Genomic DNA, 21,687 nt, shown 5'->3' with positions numbered 1-21,687 from the left:
TCGCAAGTTATTCGAGACAAGGAAGTTGATCAGTGACCCGAATCCCTTCCCGTGCTTGATCCCCGTAGACGTCCTGGCTAACACCGCTGTACATTCTTCTACGCACCTGGGACGAGACTCATCAGGTGCCAGGCGAGAAATCGATCGCGCCAGGGACACCTTATCTTCCCTGCGCAGGTGCGGCTCAACACAGAATTTCGGGCCCATCCGGAGAAGGTCTTCATGCGATTTTGGTAGTGGCGTGTCACCAAGTACAATCACTTTTCCTGGTTGCGGCGAGGTCGTCTTCCTTGACGGGAGATTCGGTCGAACCCTACTCCACAAGAACTCCGTGCACACGTCAACTGTTTTGCACCATTCACGGTACATACGATGATGGTGATGTAGACTTCCGCTGTACTCACAGGCAACTCTGAGGCGGTTCTTGAAAAACCGGCCTTGGTGCCACTATTCCGAAGACAGGATTTTACACACTCGGCGTGCATGTCCTTTGGACGGTTGCAGGAACCCGCAAATCGCTTGAAGTTCTAGTGGACACAAACCTTTCCTTGCATACCAGGAAGACACGCGAGCTTTGCACACACACACAGCAACCAACGAGGCCAGGAAAGCCGGGTCATCAGGAAGAGGGTTAGGGTACGTAACAGAGCCCGTAGTACTAGAAATGAAATTCAACAGGATAGTTAAGCGGGCGAGTTGGTGATACATCATCCAAAAAAAAAAAACAGCGCAAAAAAACATAGTAACACGTGCGGTCTGGTTTTGGTGTTTTGTTTTCTGTACCTTATATAATTGTGTTTTCTGCGATTAAATTTTAGTTGAGAGTCAGCGCCTGTTCCTGTTGTTTCTTCCTGTCGTCCCCGTTTGTTTGCGCTGTTTTTTTGGAAGAACCTTTCAAGCTATACGAGCTCAAGGCAGCCCTAGCGAGAATGAAACGCGGGACCGCGCCAGGAAGGGATGGGATCACGGTAAAACTCCTAGCAAACCTACCAGAGCACGCGTACCAGTCCCTTCTAGAACACTTCAATTCGATCTGGACGGGCGAAGTTCCTCTTCCCACCGAATGGAAAACGGCACTCATAACTTTCATCCCAAACGCAGGCAAAACCATAGATACGGACAACCTCAGGCCCATTTCTCTCACGTCGTGCGTGGGCAAATTGATGGAAACAATGGTCAGAGAGAGACTTTCTTAGTATCTTGAAAATAAGCGATTTTTCGCCTACTCGATGTATGGCTTCAGGCCAAATAAATCGGGTCAGGACGTCCTGCTACAGCTTAGCAGAGAAATTTTAAATCCGATAGAACATCCGAACGGGAAAAAGATAGAAATCCAATAGAACATCCGAACGGGGATAAGATAGTGCTGGCCTTAGATCTGAAGGGAGCCTTCGATAATGTGACGCACGAGGCTATCCTGACACACCTTTCGGAGACGGGGGGTGGAAAGAACGCGTTCGAGTATATAAAACGCTTCCTCTCAGACAGAAAGGCCTACGTGAGGATCCAGAACGCAGACCACGGTCCCTTTCTATTAGGCACGAGAGGAGCGGTGCTATCCCCGCTGATTTTCAACATGGCAATGAAAAATCTTCCGGTCCACCTGGAGAAAGTCTCGGGTGTGCAGTACGCGCTGTACGCAGACGACATCTCCATATGAGCCACGCGGGGCTCTCTCGGAGAAATGGAGACCAGCTTGCAGGAGGCAGCCACCGCTGTGAATGAGTACGCGAAAAAATTCGGCCTCCATTGCTCACCAAAAAAATCCGAATTCGTCCATATTATTCCATCCAAAAAATGCACAGACAAGATAGAATGGCGACTTGGATCAGAACCAATACCCGAGAGAGAGGAAGTTAGAGTACTGGGCCTTTTCATTCACCAGCGTAAGCTAGCGACGAGCATGCTCGACAAACTAAAAAAGACGGGATGATGATGATAAACTTTTTATTTACTCCCAAAGAAGGGGAACCAGCCGAAAGACTGGTTGCACTGCTTAGAGAAGGTCAGCAGGGATCCCTTGGGACTCTGCGACCTCCAATGCGCGCAAAATGAGCTGGCGCTGTTGGGCGAGCTCGGTGGTACGCAGGAGGGACTCCCACGCATCCCTTGTAGCTGTATTGTCGGCGTTGTGTCGTATACATGTCCACACCATGTGAATGAATGTGGCCGGTTGTGAGCAGTGTTTGCAGCTAGGTGCAACAAGATTTGGGAAAATTTTGCTATATAGCCATGGGTTGGGAAAGGTTCCTGTTTGTATTTTGCGCCAATGGACGGCCTCGCGCCGGGATAGTTCCCGGTGCGCAGGGGGGTATAGACACCGTTCGAGCCGATAATGCTGGAGGATGTCCGTGTATGTAACAAGGCGTGAATGAGTGCCTTGGGGAGTGTCAGAGGAAGCGGCAGGCTGAGGAGGGTGCTCCGCCCGGTAGCTGAGTTCTCGGGCTAGAGCATGCGCCTGTGCGTTCCCGCTGAGCGCCTCATGAGCTGGGGTCCATATGAGAAGACGAGGTGTAGACGGTAAGGGGAGAGATCGGAGGATAGTGTGTGCCTGTCGGGATATGCGACCTGCATCGAAGTTACGAATTGCCTGTTGGGAATCGCTAACGACTACTTTGGTGGAGGGGTCGGTCAGAGCTAACGCGATGGCAACCTCTTCTGCGGTGGTAACAGTTGCGGCGTTGAGGACGCTGCAGGCGTTGTGCCAATTTCGGTGCGGTGCCAATGCAACCGCAACCATAGCGGGGCGACGGGGGGTGGTGGGAGGCATCTGTGTACGTAACGTCGGGGTGACCGGTAAAACGTTTGTTGAGCTGCCGGGCTCGGTCGGCTCTGCGCTCTGTATGATACTCTGGATGCATACGTTTGGGAAGCGGAGGAATACGAAGACTGAGTCTCTGCTCAGGCGTGAGGTCCATGTACGTAGAAGTCGCCCTCAGAGGAGTGATTCCTACCTGGCTCAGTACTGCACGGCCCGCATGTGTCAGCGAGAGGCGCTCATATTGGGAAGTTAGAGTCGCTTCAATCAGCTCGTCGACTGTGTTGGAGATCCCGAGGGTCATCAGTTTGGTGGTGGAAGTGGACATGGATAGACCCAATGCTGTCTTGTATGCCTTGCGCAGTGATGCACCCAGTCGTTCCCGATCTGTTCGCGTGAGGCGAAGGTAAGGGGCAACATAGGCAATGCGCGTACAAACGAAGGCTTGTACGAGGCGCAAAAGGTTGGATTCGCGCATGCCCTTATGCTTGTTGGCGACTCTCTTGAGCAGGCGGCTGATCTGGATTACAGATTGATCTATTCGCTGAAGAGTAGTGGCGTTTGCTCCATTATCTTGTAGATGAAGGCCCAGGATACGGATTCGGTCGGTACGGGGTATGGGAGTGCCCTGTACTTGCAGATTGAATGATGCCGGCGGTGATCTGGGGCGTCTTCACTGGGTTGGGACAATGATGTATTCAGACTTGGTGGCCGAGCAGGATAGGCCGACTGTGGCCAGGTAGGTACGAACGCGATCGACGGCTGTCTGCAGAGTCTCCTCGATCTGGCCGTCACTGCCGTGTGTAACCCAGAGTGAGGTCGTCGGCGTATAGGCTGTGGTGCAAGTGGGGAATATCTGCCAAAAGATTGGGCAGGCCAAGCAGCGCAATATTGAACAGGAGTGGGGAAAGCACTGAGCCTTGGGGTGTACCCCGGCTTCCAGGAGAGATGGTGGAAGGATCTCCTGAGCCGGTGTCAAGTTGCACTGTGCGGTTCGTGAGAAAGTTGCGTATATATGCATACGTTCGTTGTCCCACCCCTAGGGTCTGGAGGTTCTGCAGAATAGCTTCATGCAGAACATTGTCAAAGGCCTTCGCGACATCTAGACCAACTATGACTTTGGTGTCCAAAGTGCTATGTGTCAGCACCTGATGCTTGAGCAAGAGCATGATGTCTGGGGCCGCAATGTGTGGTCGAAAACCAAACATCGTGTCTGGAAGTAGGTGATGTTCTTCTAGGTAACGAAGAAGACGGGTCTGAATTACATGCTCCAATAGTTTTCCCACGCAGGACGTGAGAGAAATGGGGCGGAGGTTCGAGAGAGTAGGTGGTTTGCCCGGCTTGGGGATGAGCACGAGGTTGGCGCATTTCCACTCTTGCGGGATGGCTACCCGCTCCCAGCATTTTTGCAGAAAGTCTGTGAGAGCATGAATCGAGGCGTCATCGAGGTTCCGAGGCATACGGTTAGATATCCGGTCCGGGCCTGCAGCTGAGTTTGTCTTGAGACGATTGAGCTCAGCTCGTACCTCCGGTAAAGTGATGGGAGCATCTAAACGGACGTTTTCCTTCCCCTGATAAGGAGGGAAAGATTTCACCGGTCCTGGGCGGATGTAGGTGTCTACTAGCTCATGTTTGAGGGCGTCTGAGGTGCCCGGAAATTGGTGGAAGATACGCTGGAGCTGCTGGCGGGCTTTGAACTTGCTCCCTTCGGGGTCGAGGAGGTGACGGAGTAGTTTCCAGGTGCTTCTGGCGTTAGGAGCCTTATCCATCTGGTCACATAAATTGTGCCAGTTTTGGCGTGCAAGCTCTACAGCATGGTTTTCGATGTTTGTATGGACTCGGGCGAGCCGTCGTCGAAGATTCCGATCCCACTTGCGAGTTTGCATCAGGGCCTCCAGCTTGCGCTTGCGGTCCCACAGTTGGGCATAATATCTGTCGCAGTTTGGTACGGAGTCTTCCACAGCAACTTCAGCAGTGATATCTGCAACTTGTTTGAGGATGTCGGCTGACCAAGCGGCGATGTCTGTGATAGGTTGGGAAGAGCCTTGCTCTGTTCGCTTGGCGCGAAAGCAATCCCAGTTGACCATTTCAGCTGGTCGAGTACGTTGTCGAGTAGGCTCCTGAATGACAATCTCCAGAACGTAGTGGTCGCTTCCGAATGCTTCCCGAGTATTGCACCAGGTAGCTGCAATCCCCGGTCCCGTAAAGGCGAGATCCGGGGTTGTGTCCCGCGAGACGCCCGTTCCTCTCCGAGTGGGTTGGGTGATATCCGTTAAGAGGTTCAGATGGAGTGTGTGCCAATCGTCCCAAAGCAATCGGCCTTTAAGCGCGTCGTAGTGGTAACCCCATGCTTGATGCGGAGCGTTGAAATTACCGAGAATAATTAGAGGTAGCCCTCGCGCTAGCTGCTGTACTCGGAGGAAAAGTGGCCCGAAGACGGCCTTGCGTGATCGGGGTGGGCTATAGACGTTGAGCACGAAAAGGCATTGCCTGGTCGCACGAGAGGGCCGGGGGAGAATTTCGAGAAGGATATGGTCAGGGAAAGTGGAGTCTAGCTCATGCAAGATAACCGTAAGGTTTCGCCTAACTAGAGTAGCCACCTGAGAGTTTGCTCTTCCCGATGTGTATGTCCGATATCCAGCCAATTTCGCATGTTTCCCTGCTTCTTGAAGGGCAAAGATTTCTGGGGGGTCGCTTGCGGTAAGAAACTGCTGATGGACCGCCCTTAAAAAAAAAGGAAAGAATCACTCAGTCAGTCAGAGACGACGTCAGACACCAGCTGAGTGAGAGTGTCAGTATTCTCTCCGTGTCAGCTTCTCTGCCCGTTCCTTCATGATGTTGTATTGAACGCGGTTATGTTAGGAGACGCCTCGTCTTTGCTCGGACCGTTGATGTCGTCCGCCGAACCACGGAGCCGCCAGGCCAATGTTACCGATGGGGCCGTGAGCCGCATGTAATAACTGGCGTCAGCAGTGGGATGAGCCCCGCGAGAGCCAAATTTATTAGCAGGTAGCGCGCATTTTTGACCACCTGTTGGACGTTGAAAGGGTTGAGCTTTAAGACGTTCAGCTGGACTCTGACCTGCGTGTCCACAATTTCCCCATCGGTCAGTGTGGATACCATATGTGGCTCGACCTTTGTCTCTTTGGGCATGTCCTTATCCTCTTATTCGCCCTCAGGTGCAAGCTTGGACTTGCGTAGGTTCAGAGTTGGCTCTGTCTACCCAGCATCTTCAGCTGGCGCCTGGTCTATGCCACCGTATGAGACCTGCCCTGCAACCACGAGGACGAAAACCAAAACCGCGATTCCAGCTCTCAACTTAAGCACCTTGATATGTTCGATGCTTCACATAGTTTACACCTCTGTGTCCAGCCGGGTGTTGGTCTCAATGAGCTGCTCCAGGCACTTCACATGCGCAGCAGAAGAACTGTAGTACCTCTCCTGTGCAAGCTGGTCGACCATACAGCTGTTTCTTCTTGAACCATTCTCGCAGCTTCCACTCAAATCACACCAGCCATTCGGAGTGGGCAAGACCACCATCCACCTTGATTGCATGTAATAATCACTCCAGCAGCTCCGGCTCCTTCCGCTCACACTCGGCCAATAACCATCCTTCCAAGCTTTGGATTTCCTTTGTGTGCCTGGCCCTGAGTATATCAAGCTCCGTGCTCAGGTCCTTGTTTTGGGCTTCGGGCTTTCATTCGCATGCCTGTCTGACCTCTTCCAGCTCCCTGGTTTTGTTGCGCAGGTCGTAATTCTTGGCCCGTTGGTCGCAACAACTTGCTACGCAGCTCCTCGACAGCAGCCTCTTACACCTAAGTAAGCCGCTGCTCGGCCACCTCAGCCTCTGCCTTCTTGCGTGATAGCTCGCTCACCTCACAGCTGTGGGTCTCGAATTACTCGGACAGGCGGGCATGCAACTCCTCGGCTTTCGCCTCGCAAAGTTGCTCTAGAACGTCCAGGCTGCGCCAGTACTCCTCGCGCTCCTCTCAAGCTCCACCTGGTGCACATTACTCAGCTCTTCCTCTTGGTCATTGGAGGCAGCCAGATGGGCAGCCATTTTCTGGGCATCCTGGTCGATCCGCTCCCGCCGTTGTGTACACACAGCCTCCAGGGTCTCGGTCTGCCACTAGGCTTGAGCTACGCGAGCTTCCGCCTCCTGCCGCTCGCGCTCCAGGGTCTCTCGGTCGGAGTGTTCCACCTCCTCCTCTAGAATCCCATGCCTTCTGCAGTTTCACATTCAGCTCGTGCACCCACCGCTGCAGCTGGGCCAACTTCTCCTCACCAAGCTTCTGTCGGGCCTTGAAGCTCTTCTCCTGTTGCTGCACCTTGCTCAGTTGCTGATCCAGCTCCTGCATCAACTTCTGCACCTTGGCGGCGTGCGGGAGGGTGCACTGGCGCTCAGCCTCCAGGTCGCGCTTCCGCTCGGCCAGCTGCCTACGAAAGGAGGCCTCTTGCTCAGGGACAGTGGCAGCAATGCTCAAAGGCAACTGACCTGCTATGTACAAGTCGGCTAACACTAGGCAACCAACATCACGCCGGAGAGCTACTACAGCCCCCGTTTGGGCAGCCAGTTTGGCCTCCGATGCGTCTAGCCGCTGGAAGATTAGCTCCAGGAGGAGCTGAGCACCAGGGTCCAGCTGTTGGGAAGGCCCGAGCTTCTCTGAGCGTGTAGGCCTAGCGGCGCTGGACGCTGCGTCCTCGGATCCATGGGCTAGTGGTGAACGCCGGTCATCCGCGACATCGGGAGTAGTGCTCTCGGAGCGGGTGTGTCGTATGCTCTCAGCGCTGCCACCAAAATGTAACAATGTGGGATGAATGAAACTCAGAAAACAGAGCCAGGAACAGGCAAACTACCCACCCAACCCTCCTTCTCTTTACCCCACTACCCTCGTGCCGCGCGCTCAAACCGCGCTTCCTCTTCTTCCGTGCCAAAATAATATTTACACCACAACATTCAAAATATTCGCAGATACTCCACTGGCGGGCTATTTGTTAAAAAAAGTCTCTTCTATTTTTTATGCGAGCCTATTACTCGCTGGGAGCGCAGCTCACATTCGAGAAGGAAATTAGGAACAGATTTGGGCGAGCACATTTTCCATCCTCGCTAGAACAAATTTTGTATCTGTAACGGTGGCGTTTGAGCATGCCTAGTTACGTTTTACTTGAGTCAGTCCATAGCGGTTGCGTTCACGTTGCACCAGTCACCGAACGACTGAAGCAACAACGGCGTCACTGCATCCCATCGTCTAGCAAGCACAATATGAGGTGAACGCCGATAACAGCTCGTGACTTTGAACTTGTTGCGTATCCAACAGAACACACAAAATATGATACGAACGTATGACCGCTTATTTATTCTGCAACCTTTTGCTCCGCCATACATTCGAGCCTTTTAAACTGCTGCTTCGTGATCTTGACTACACTTGCCGTCCTCCTTTTCTTGTATTTCAATATTAATTTTATTGGGAACAAAAATATCATTTGATGAGAACGCAGAGTAGATACATCACAGCAAGCATTATCATTTACCTATGAGTGGTGGCAGCAGACGTGCTAAATATTTATACTTTCGTCTTGTCAACAGAATAGTTTATTTCCTTAGGAAATGAAAAATTCGCTGTTTTCTGGTCCGAGCCATTTATAGCCAATTCAATAATAGTGTCCTTTAAATTCACTGCAAACGACCATATCCCGTTTTTCAGGTGGTCGTTTTGATCTCTGAAGCATTTTTAGGTTCCTCTCTTAACTGATAAATTTTCTGTGCAGTCTTGGCTCTATTTGCAGGGATGATCCTAGAAGGCGGTGGTTCTGTGGTTATGGCGAAACACTTGGAACATGTATCCGCAAGAGGTAAGCGAATTCAGTATTTTTCGCCGAGGATAGTTTCCTCAGTTGAAAATTTGTCAACAGCATCCCGTCTGCATAGGAAAATATGTTTCTTGCAATGTTTGCATGCAGCTAATACCTTGATTCCTATTAGGACACCCAGCTATCGATTTAATGTGAGTGCGTTGGCTCCTGTAAAGTGAGAAGTTAAACAGCTTTTGTAGTAAAATGCACATATTCGTGCTCTCCGTCCTCGCTAGAACTAGCTAGGTAACAGCACTCGAAATTTTGTGTAAAATGCAGTTGAGTCGTGAATTGGCACTTTTGTTCGTTGATTATGATTATAACAAAATAAAATACCCAGCTTTCGAAACCATAGTTGCGTACCAAATGTTTCTGGACCGCAGTCGTTGCCGAGTGGTTTGGGCGCCTGTCTCGGCTGCGGTAGGTCGTTAGTTCAAAACCCGCCGTCAGACATTTACCGGTAAAAATGGGTGCAATCGTCTCCCGACCCGGCGCCCGGCTGTCACAGGAGTGGGCGCTTGGAAGAGGCTCCGCTAACCCTGCTGCGCAACTTCGGCCTGCAAAGGTTGCGAGGACGAGAAAAAAAATTAGGACAAAAAAACAACAAAAAAGCAGCATTGGCCTCGTGTGAAGAGCATCCCCTCGCATTCGGGAGGTAGCATGTTTGATCCCTGGTTCCGTCGTGCACCCACCGATTTCCAATGGGTACATGATTTTCCCCGGCCTGGTGCTCGGCTCTCCTGGGGTGAAATGCTTGGGAAAAGGGACCATGGACCACAAATGTTGTTTAAGAAAAGGGCCAATAATGGGCTTTTGCCATGCGAGGTGGACTTATTGTTGTCGGATGGCGGAGTGGATCACTGTCCCACCGGCGCAACTATTTAGAAAAAGCCACGAAAACGCCATGACTGTCGAGAAGTAGGAAAAATATACGCGATTTTCCTACTTACTGGCGGCACCCACTCCAATCCTCCTGCTCTGAAAACGTCGCGCACCGCTAGGTCATGTGGTGTAGAGAGGTGATAGGGAATAAGAGGGACGTATGTCGGTTGCAACCCGTGTCGCCAACTACATTGGCAAATACATAAGAACTAGGCTGCAAAATGGTATGATGTCACTTTGAAAGCAGAGTGAAGAACGGTTTTGCAGCTAATTTGAGATGGAAAACATCAAACCTCACCATGCATCCTGGTTCCGTAGAGATACCTGACGAGCAAGTGGCGCGCGCCAGGTGAGACAAGTAGGCGAGGAAAACGAGGCAACTGGGGTTTGTTGTGCATGCCGCCGTCCCACTCGCCGCTTGAGTGTTTGAACAATGGCTGTTGCCGCAGGTTTTATGATAAATGTGCCACAATGTATGTGAAAACAGCTGCGAAGTAAGAAGAGGCATCCTTATTTATTGTAGTTACCACATTTTGCGCCTTCATCTACTTTATACCTACAGTTGCCACAAATAATTTCTGCAATTTAAGGCGCGTCCCGTCAGGATAATTTTCGTATCGCCGAAACCGGCGATATGTTCTGCGCTGTATGAGCAAAGCGGGGCCTTAAAGGCCCGCTTTAACCACGCCGTATACGTGTCTGAAATGTCAAGGATAATGTGGACCATAAGATGAATGAATGAAAGAAGCCTTTATGTAAAGGAAGGGATGGCTCTCGACCGCTAATTGGGTAGAGGGATGGGAGTGTAGCTTTGTCTTCACGGTTCTTCAAGCTGTTGCTTGTTGCCTGCCATGCGGTCGATCTTCGCGCTGTAAGTCGACCTCTCTCACGCTACTCGAAGCAGTCCGCTCTCACTGCCGTATGTAGCAATGAAATGAAATGTTGTATTGGTGTGCTTTATAGAATCTTATCTGATAGGGTGGGCATGTCGTCGTGTGGAATATGCGTAATTTTGTTCCTTCCTCGTGAAAACGATGCGCATTGCCACATAATATGTTTTAGATCAGCTGTACACTGTTCCTGACAGTGGGTGCATATGTTGTGTTTGAGTGTTTCGTGTCTTCCGAGAAACCACTTGTCAAGTATGTGTGGTGTGTAAGCTGCGTTTGTTATTACTTTGTTGAGAAATATTTCTTGTGGTCGAGTGAGCCCTTTCGTGTTATCAAACACTGGCGTTAGTGCGCTTCATATAATCTAAGCTTGCTGTTTTGTTTTGTTTTGATGCATACATAGTGCATGATCGATCTGCCAGGGGAGCCTTTAGTGAGAATTGTTTGGTAAGTATTTGTGTTTATCGGATTAGGCATGGAGTTGGGTTGTGGGGCATTGTACCTTTCAGCAAGCCCACCCGCTTGCGAGACTGCGTTGCCCCCGTCCATGCCAGTATATCCCGGTGTCCATATAATTTGAATTTCTATTCCAAAATCCCGCATTCGCTTCAGCCTCTTCCTGATGTCCTTGGCCACTGCGTCGTCTGTAGTTGGTGCCGTCAGCTCCGCAATCGCTGTATATGAGTCGGTTAAAATTTGATATCCATTGAAATTATCTTTTCTGGCTGCAGCTGTCATAATGGTGTTTATAGCTCCCCACATGGCAAGCAACTAGGCGTGTAAAATTGTTCCTCCAGGTAAATCTATCCCAGATACCGAATGAGGCTAGCAGAGTTTGAGCTCTTCTTAACCTTGTTGGTAAGAAAAGAACGACTGAACTACCCTAAGACACGATGTGATGGAGGAGAGACACATACTCTGGCTAGAAGCCAAGTAGTACGTTCTTGCAACTGCGAAGGCAGCAGTATAGAAAAAAATGCCACGAGCAGGTACACAAACATTGTCATTACGAAAGAAATAGTGTCCCTGTTTTGAGACGTTCCTTTCTTTTGGAATCAAAGCCAAATATGATCCGCCGACGAACATGTGCGTGTGTGGACCTTTTATATACCCCAGAAAGCAGATGTAATAAGTTTGAACGATTAGAACTCTGAAGGCTCCGCCTTCTAGAAAACGGGTCCGGAAGCAAAGGTCTCGCCCGACGAGTGAAAAATCCAGTCTCTCTTAAAAACACTGGTTTATTGTGGATAAACGAAAAATAATTAAGAACAGAACAACGTCGAGGGCCCTTGTGCTGCAAACATGCGGTTGAGACTCGCGACACTGGAACACCAAAAATAAAACCGAACGAAGGTCCTGGTTTTCACGCGGCATGATAAAACACACTGCGGCGCGAATAGGGCAAGTGATACGGCCATAGCACTAACAACGGTACAAGAAACATTGCTCCTTGCATAGCAGCAACTCACGCAAATACGTCTAAACCATTCCTGCAGGCACCCCTTTTGTCTTCATCCAGGCAGGGGGGGGGGGGGAGAATTCTGTAACGCTCTCAATTTCGCTCTCAAGTTGTAGAGCGCGACGTCAAATTGACGCGGCTTTCACGTGACATTGAAACGTCAATCGTGACGGATTACGAAATCGACTAATTGCCAGTGACTCGTAGCATGACTCCGCCCCTGAAGTCAACGTTCCGTGGCCGTGGCTATTGCTACACATTTGTCGCAACAGTAGCCGAGGCCGACCAGGGACCGTCTCCTAACTATTTATGAAACGGCGCAGTTAATACGCAATAAATAAAATTAATAATAGTTATTCTGCTGAGGAACTGTATTTACAGCTAAGTAACATCAAACATAAGGAGATGTGTTTTAGGCATTACAATTAAGTTTGCACCTCGGTAACTTTTTGTCTCCGCGATGGCATGCTGATGGTGTCAAAGAGTGCACATGGCAGCTTGGTAGAAAACAGCTGATTACTCGGCTAGTTGCTATTTTTCATGCGTCGTCTATAATCGAGGTTCTGTGCGGATGTCGTTAGTAGCTGGAAAAATCCGATTGAAAACAATGACGGCAACGAACCTGCAGTGATCAGCGTGGTGAATGCGTTTGGCACGAAAATCGACTAAGTCATCAGCTTACTGGAGAGTGTCAGCGTTGTCAAACAGTGCTTACTATCGTTGACAAGAGCGACGAGTGGGAGGCATGTGGTCTGCTGTTCTCTTTGTTTAAAAAAAAATACAAGACGACCATGAGGGCTACACTGCTGTATCTGCCGACAGAGGAAAGTTTGCACTTGCAGCAAGGCAGGTGGCAGCTGCTATGCAAGAGCGGGCAATCGCAGTGCGGGAAACGAGATCCGACACACGACCCTCCACCACGCACTCCTCGTGTAAGCCATGGTGACAGTCACTTCTGTACTTCGCAGCCAGTTGACTTCGGCCCCATCGGGCTCTGTTCCTGATATTCCGTTGATGTTTTGATGTTGCTGATGTTGATTGTTTAGTCTCTATAAGGTACACAAACTCTGATGTTAATGCTTTGTTTGGTGTGTTCAGAGAAAGAAAATACTTTATTCAGGCAGTGTGTGTTAGTGGCACATTGTTGGAAGGCCTCTCTCTGACGTTGTCAGTGTCTGTTCATGTTGAGCGGTATCCCCCTTCCCCCCCCCCCCTTTCGACGGGAAAGGCAAACGCATGACGCAAGCTTGGTGCGCGGTGCCGCAGGCGAGCTGGTGAATCTGCTTAATTTCCGTAGTGTTATAAACAAGGGGCCCACCAGGGTGGTGTGCAGATTATCTTGAAGGCGAAGAATGTGTGCTAGTTTTGAAGTGCCATCATGGTGTCTGTGTAGTGTTTCAAAAAGATGTTCATTTTACACGCATTCCTCATTCTGTTACCTTTCCATGTTGTGTGCATTATGTAAGAACTATTTAAAATGAAAGGCCAGTTTGCACAGAAGATGCTTTTTCTGATTATTTGTTGAAAATGACTTGGAAAATAAATTCCAAGGTCAAAAGTAGGTGATAGTTATGTAAAGGTGTACTTATCACATGTTTATAGTGTATGAAAGAGCTCTGAACAAGGGTTGAGGGGGAGCCTCAGTTCGCAAGCCGAGCCAATGTTTCAATTTTGGCTTGCAAACCAAGGTTCCTCATCAACCCTTGTTCAGTGCTCTTTTGTAGCCATATTATTTCTCTCATTCGATCTTGTTTATGGTGTAAAACACTTTTGAATGCTCATGGTTTAGCTGCCTCTATTGTCTTCAAGCTGTTCAGCATTCCCCTTGCAGTTTTACACGTTTTATTAGTGTACATAAGATGTATTCACACATTGCCTTAACAATGCATGTGTGATGCTTAGTTATTTTATTTTCACTAGAATTTTGTAATCATTAAGCAATCATTCTGGGCACTGCAGCCTAGTATATGTACACCATTCCCCTAGCAGCTGTTACAGCATTTAGCACTGAACAAGGCCTCTAGTAGTATACCATATCCAGCTGGCATTTTTATCTCTGATATGTAAGCATTTTGCACTCTGCACCATACATACAGTACCTATTTGTATAGGTAACTTCAATATGTTGAAAGGGAACGGCTTCTTTGAGCCCAATAATTATTCTGCAATACACATGTCAATGTTGTATGGTCATTGTACATCAAGGTAAGTGGGCTGGTATGCATGGTTTCTCTTTCTCAATAAAAACACACAAGTGAAATGCAGCGGCCAATAAATAAGTGTTTCTACTGAATATATGTGGCAGTAAAAAATATTTGGTAACATTTTCTGATTCCAATAAGCGTCATGAACATTTACTACCTTGCTGTAACGCTACGGTTTTCGGTTTAAGCATGTTTACCACATAGCTAGTGACAACAGCCAACTGTGCCAGGCTGCAACGTGATAGCAGAGAAGGGACAGCAAGTTGGGTCTGGGATGACTTGACATTGATGTAAGCAGCCATGACTCCAGTGGGTAGTCACTGTCTCCTGCATAACCAAACAATGACATCCATTTAAGTCCGCCTTTTGCATGTTCTAGTATACAGTCTAAGATCCATACCAACTAGCTCACAGTGAGGTGATAAACATTCACAGGAATGCTGGCAACGTGTCACAGGGCTGTTCAAGGACAGCCTTGTAGCTTCACACTGATATAAAAAATGTGTTAAGATTACCTGCATAACACAGGCGCTACGGGTTCTTAGGCAGTAAAGAGATTTCAAACATTGAATATTTGGTTGTTGCTGCCATAACTCAAATTTGTACTGTAACATGCATTCATACGCATGACTAGCCCGTCTTATGCATGCAGCTTCAGCGAATTCGTCGGTCACTCGCTGGAATACAAGTCAGCTTCTCTGCAAGGCTCGTATTCCAACCAAAAGGTCTCGTTATCACACAACACTCTTCTAGTTTTTGCTGAAACGAAAAGAAGCAGGAGCTTTCTACAGCGTACTCAGATAGTAGCGAACGTGTTGTAGGGAGGGAGCGTAACGAATGGGCCGAAACCAGTCGTGCTCCAGGAGCAAGGCACTACAATTCCTAGACCCTTCGTCCTGCATTTTACATATAAAGAGGAGGTATATACAGCTATTGAACTTTCGTCAAGTCTCGCTGGGTAATCTTGAAGATAACAGCTGAAAAGAAAAGAGAACTTTCCTCTGCTAGTATGTTCAAACATTGCGAGACTGGAAACGAGTCCTTTTGGTTGGAAAACAAGACTTGCAGAGAAGCCAACTTACAGCATGTGGTCGATTACCCATATGAATACACATAATCAAGATCGTTCGATGACCGACGCGGGTTTTTTACAGATTACCCAATAAAAGTCACAGGGGTTCAGCAGGCCTTCGTTCACCTTTCGGCGCACAGGAGTACCGCTAGACTAACGCGTCGTTTGGAGGCCTTGGTCCGGCGGGGCAGCGACGGTTAAAAGTGCGCATGTTCGCGTCGCAGATCTGCGATAAAACAGGCACAATACAAGTTTACAATGGCCTTCCGAACTCATAGCCAAACTCGCCCAGTCAAAATCAAAATCTACTCACTATTGTGATGTTCACAACGTGGAACCCTTTGCCTAGCGGCCTCTTTCCATATCGCCCCGCGGCGTCTTGACCTTGACGGCAATCAGCGTTCCGCCCGATGACATCCGCTACCGGCGCACGCACCTGCTGATCGAGGCCTATGCGATGCAAACGATGTTACATTCCCGACGCAAGTTGGCAGCCACCGATAGCAAAAAAAAAAAAAAAAAACAAACAAAAAGAACGCGGTGCGCATGCAGCCGCACACGCCCGTAAGCCCCCGTTCATCGATGTTCGTCGGCAATCGCCGCACAGTCACTCCACTTTCTGCTGGTTTACGAGTTGAACAGAGTCGGAAAAACTAGTCCGGTACGTCAAACAAACGCGTCTTCGTGCTCCCTCCTACCCCGTGGATCGCACCGACACAACTGCCTCACAGCCAGCGCATCGCAAGGAACACAGCCGCCATTTTCGCTCTACTCAAGTTGACTGGTTTTGGGGTTACCTCGTTTCGCTCATAATTTCAGTCAATATTCAGTGCATGGCAACGTCGCCACTTTAGTCTTGTTCATGCCGTAACTGCAGTCACCGGTGAGATCAGTGATGACGCAAAACTTCAATATTGCCGCCGACCAATAGGAGCAGGGCAAGTTGAGTGGTTTGAGACTGGTTGTGTATTGAGAGCGTTACGGAATTCCCCCTCAGGACTCCGTTAGTCGTCCGTGCACATTCGCTGGCCCGTGAAGCTCGTCGGCCTCTTGCCGGGCAAAAGCCGCGAGCCTTGCTTTCGACGCCCTTATCTACCTTCGTTTCCGCGTCGATAACATGCGGCCCTCACGCTTGGCAGCTCGCTCATGCGCGCTCGTTCTGCCCTCACAAAGATATCACAAACATAAAAAAAATTGCGCGCGGTTTGGAACACTAAAAGGGGCTGCGGGGCCCCACAAATCATGAGGTTTCAGTCTCCAAAGAATGCGTCGAAATTTGCTATTTCCAAATATGTTGTCCATTTCATGCCCGTAGCCGAAATTCCCGTTGACGGACTTGGAGCTAGACCGTATGGCGGTGCAGCTATTCCTACCTTCAACTGGTTTGGAAGTTAGAGGAATCCAAATGCAAGCATTTTGTTTCTACCGTACTTGAAAGCGTGTTTAATGTCTTTTGCTGGAAGAACGACAGATAATACACGAACCCCACACGCACGCTTCTGTTGTTCTGAAGCTCCAAGCAATGCACTTTGCGGTTTTGGCAAAATGCGTGGTATATATTTTCTTAGCAATGATTGCTACAACTAGCTAAGTTTACAACACATCTTAAAAATTGCGCTTCTCTTGTCAGCTTTGCCATCTGGCCCAACCCTAAGCGTAGCCTAGATTTACGAACATTATCAGCATGACTGAGCCAAATAGAAGGGAAAAGCCTCTTGGGTATCTCTTTAAAGCCGCCCAGTCCCGTGTGACCAACGGATATAGCCTAGCCCTTTCCGAATATCATCGGCCAAACTTAATTTCAGTCGACTCCAGGTTGTTTTGCATTTTTTCGCAATCAATTCTATTCCCATATATACCGTCTGTTATGTTACTTTAGGATTGCATCCTCTGCCAATGCTTATTTCGTCTTAAATTATCATTGCTTCAAGTTTTTCCCCTCAATTATATTGCCCTTTTCTGGTTTTAGAACTTCACCTATTTTATTACTTTAAACTGTTTTTTGCGTTGTTCACTTCCAACTCAACCTTTATCTCTAACCACTGTGAACCTCGCCCACGTGTGATTATCGGTTTGAATGAGCTGTTGTGTACTTTGAGACTTCTGGGTTAAGGCTGCGGTTCAGCAGAAACTCCAGCAGCCTCAGAGTAGATGTAGGAATTCTAAGTAAGAAGGTATATGAGCATGCGCAAGTCAGTTTGTAGTCCGCAGGTGGGTTTGTACGCAGAAGAATGTGTGGATCATGAAGTAAGATAGAAGCGCCGGCTCCCTTTTTGGGAAGTGTGAAATTTGGCTACATCGTAGAAAGCTCGGTGGCGGATCCCATAGATGGCGCTCAAATCACCGCATCACCACTGGTGAGATTCGGTATCCGCGATACTGGCATAGAGTTTCTGAATATTACGAAACTATATGGGCGCCATACCCGACACTCCTTTGTCGTCTGCTTCTCGTAGCTGCACTCTCAGGTTGTCTGCGTTGCCATTGGCATATATGCCTGGAAATCGCGTTTGTGGTTTGCGTCGTCAAGCTGCACTATCGTCTTGTTCGTTGCCTGAGTCAACGTTCTTTTATATCTCTGGAAGTCCCGCTTGTCGTCTGCTGCATACAGCTCATCCGCCGCATCCCGCTGGCTCTTTCCTTTTGGGGAAGCTCCTCATGAAGGCAAATTTCGCGCCTCTATGTTTTCTGTAGTGATTTATGTATTCGCGCGTTGTGAGCGCGGCGGGCACACATTATTTCTCTGCAGTGTCGAGAGATGGTATGTCGACGAGATACTTTAAGGGTGCCTCGAAACAATTTTTTCATAGATAGCGAAAAGAGGAAAACCTGAAAAATTGTGATAACAGTGCTGAATCTGCAGTGGACAAATGCAAAAGCCGGAGCGTTGCATGCTACTCACGCTACATCACGCGCCTCTTGTCGAACACAGCCAGCATTCCGTTGAACGTACCAAGGTTAACCGCCGTTCTATATTGGTTTACAGGAAAGGAAGGGGGCAGTATCTGTCACTCGCGGAATCTCGCTGATACATCTCGCGGACAAATCTCGGCGACACGAGATTTTCACCATGAGCCTAGAAAGGCGTTCGCGTTAAGAATGGTGCATAGGCGAGCAAAGAGGAGCGGATGGAGTGTATTGTGCGAAGCTGAGCGCCGCACTTGGGTGCGGGGTGCGTGTATCAATATCGCGTATGCAGAATGCTATGCAGCGCGGCAGAGTTGGCGCTTGCAGATGTTTATCCCTGTTAAAACTGATTATACGAGTGTAAGCACTGTTAACAAGCCTTCGAAGTTTTGCTGCAATTATTTTAAAAAACTGCAATATCTGGATCTCTAGAAAAGTCTACAGATCTGTGCATATCAGGAATGGGGCAACATGCCGGCATACTGTCATACATGGAAATATCTTGCCACATTCTTCCGTGTCTGCCCTATTCACGGCTTGGAGTACTATACATGATATGTCTGGCCAGAATTCGCTGTTTCCTTATTTGTAGTATATAATATATCGCATATCGGGTCAGATGTACAACCTTTATCAGATAGACCCCAAGAGGTCGGCTTTGAGCCTCTTCGTGCGGCTTGTAATGAATTTCCACTGTTCCCAGTCTCTTGATGGTAAGGAAATTTTTTCTACCCTTTCCAATGGGAGGGACCTCCACTAATGCTAAATCAGCGCCACTACACGGCTCAGAAGCAGAACTCCTGGGCTCTCCACTTTGAACAAAGGCTGTACGTACATGCCGTGAGATGGTCTCCATGACCATTGCTGTACTGCAAATATCTCGACACCATTTCCTCGCAGTGATATATCCTTCTGCCGATGTAATATACGGACGGATATAACGCTGCATCCAGTTTTCACCATATATCCAAAAATATTATATCAAGATCCTTCAACCATTTAAGTATAAAACACATGGGATTCTTTAAGGTGGCCTTGCAAAGCACAGGAGCCTGTTTTACACTTTCCTTCTGTTGAAATCTGGTTGCGGCGGCTAGATTTGACGCCGGGTGGGGCGCTTCAGGCACCCTGAGAATAGTGTGCAACGAGAGTTTGCTGATATCAAATTTAGAACTTTCGCTGGAGTATTTGCTAGGGACCAGTTTTCACAACGGACATCACAGAAAATTCAAATTGAATAATGTCAACGCGTAACGTATACCATTAGCACATCCGTCCGTCCGTTCCCAAATATGACAACCATGTTTATCGGAGGAGGTGTTTAGCTGGTGTTATGAGTGCAGGCTTAGAAGAGGTCATGTTTTTTACAAACTATCTCCGGTTAGAAGCATGCTTGGGATGGGGAACGGACTCGGATAGACAAATAGACGAAGGCTTTTCAGCGGAGTTCAAGGTCAAGTCCTAGCATGCTAAAAGGGTCGCGATAAAGTCATATTCCAAAGCCACCTGCCAAAATTAGCGGAACCAATCTAATGTGAATCATTAAGATCCCAGATGCCATTTGAAAAACGACTTTCTTAAAAAAAAAAAACTGCCAAGCACAGCTTCTTACACCTGCAATAACAAAAATGACCGCCGGCGTAATTGCAATAATACGAGGCAACGCGTGGGGATTTATGCTCCAGTAGAACGAAAGCCGGCTGTTGCGGTGTCCTTGGCACGAAATTCGGATGAAGCCAACATGTGGGTTTACCATGCCATAACACATGTTCGATTATATGAGCAGTCATTTTTAATGAAACGTTACGTACAGTGTAGTAATGATACATAGCCGTATTCATGACTTTGATACATTGTGCAAAGTAGCTTCTCAACATTTTGCAACCAGCATGCGTAAGGCTCAGAGTACATACTGTCGTTTGCAAATGTAGCCAAGCGTCTGCGTCTGCACATCTAGTAAGCTCACAAGCGAGCGACGGCGCTGACCCTTCCTCCCTGACGTCGCGAGTAAACTTTCTGATGTAAACCTCAATTTTATCCCTCCTTCATAGATCGTAAATAAGTGGATATCATGTACGGCGCGCAATTTTGCTCCTTGAAGCTAAGCGCCGCTGCAGGCTTACGTCCGTCAAGTTACAGTCGTAGCCGGCAAGCGAGGGTCTCCGCCTGATACTGCAGCGCCGCTGCTTGCACCACGAGCTTGCTTCGGCAGCAGACGAAGCTGCTTGATCGCTTTTGGCAAATATCATAAAAACATTGCGCATAGTATGAGCTGTAGTCAGATGTATTTTGAAACATGACACATAGTCATTATAGCTATTTTGCATTTAGTCTCAGGCAAATAATTCTAATTGCCTATGCCTTACCTATTATATACCATAGTGTGACAATCTGTTCCTGAAATCCTGACAGTGTTGCGAATTTTTTTGTTGTTAACGTTGTGCCAGTCGAGCAATGTACAGAAAGGGAGAGCATTTATTAAGGTAAGCCGAAAATTCCTTATTTTTCAGACTCGAGTGAAAAAACTTGCCGCCAAATGAATCCAAAACAACCAATATGCCAAGGAAAATCTGTACCGTATGACATATTTCGGTACGGGTTTGACCCAAGCACAAGCCGCTGTTTCGAATATATGGCAGCAAGCTGCACTACTGAAGATGCAAACGAATTTACTTCTTATACGGATTGCCTGAAAACGTGCTACAGTGAGTTCATTCGAAAAAATTTTACTTGTTTATTTAAAAGTCTCCGGAAAGCACTGGTCGTGTGTTGGTAACGTCCTAACTGGTAATCTACGAATCACCAAGTGCTGAACTCTCTTCACTGGAGTTATTGAACGATGTCTTGTTAGTGCAACGAAAATGGAAGAGTTATATTGTTATCTGTTGGAATTTTAATGTTCCAAAATTCAACTGTAGTGCACTGCAAGTCTCATTCCCTTTATTTGACTTGACTTGATTTTTATTCAGACCAAGTCTCGGATACAGAGGGCAAAAGGCAGATGAACTCTGCTTGACGGGGCCCAAGCACCCGACACAGTGCTCACAACACACAGCAAAAGCAAGAACAACATACGTTCTCATCACACAAAGAACTCACACTTATAAAAAAAAAAAAGAAGATGAAGATTCACACACTTGTAGTCACATAATTATACATTGAATGTTTACAAGGCATATTTAGAATAAGAAATAGTATAAGGAATTACACATTTCGCAACTGGTACTACATATTCTATGTTCTTCCAATTCCAAGCATGTCGTGGAAACATCCATACGAGCGTACCCTCCGCCAGTGTATTTTCTGACCTCATTGTAATTTCTGGGAAAAAAAAAAATTGTGAACTGGGCCTCTCAAAATCTACCATAGCCGCGATGTCGGACAATGAATCTGTTGTTTTCACAAGTGCCATGGAGCGCTCAGCGACCCGGAGGACCTCAAAAACATACTACAGCTTTAAAACCTCTGTTGATGTAAGCATTTTCGACTTTATAGAACAGGACTTGACACCTTTACGTAAAAACAAGCAGCTGGTACCGTTAGTGTAAATCAGTTATGGCTATTTTTCAACAAACTTGTACATGTATGCATGTAGAGATACGTTCCAAAAAGCTTTTTCTTTTTTTTGAACGTATCTGCTTTTATAGCTGCTGATCCGACGT

At 48.0% G+C, this 21,687-nt stretch overlaps 1 long non-coding RNA gene across 1 annotated transcript in view; it reads left to right on the top strand.

Moving 5' to 3' along the window:
• The window catches only part of LOC146175431 (uncharacterized), a 39,456-nt gene that overhangs the window by 6,594 nt on the left and 11,175 nt on the right, over nucleotides 1-21,687 (top strand). Inside the window, exons 2-3 of the long non-coding RNA XR_014701138.1 lie at nucleotides 8,528-8,611; nucleotides 20,536-20,730. This is a non-coding gene — a long non-coding RNA (uncharacterized LOC146175431). The remainder of the gene's footprint in view (nucleotides 1-8,527; nucleotides 8,612-20,535; nucleotides 20,731-21,687) is intronic.

Source organism: Amblyomma maculatum, chromosome 10 (assembly GCF_055883805.1).
Source record: "Amblyomma maculatum isolate TAMU_Amacu chromosome 10, ASM5588380v1, whole genome shotgun sequence".
NCBI classification, from domain to species: domain Eukaryota; kingdom Metazoa; phylum Arthropoda; class Arachnida; order Ixodida; family Ixodidae; genus Amblyomma; species Amblyomma maculatum.
The sequence above is the reverse complement of the archived record's forward strand: the minus strand, read 5'-3'. Positions and strand labels throughout refer to the sequence as shown.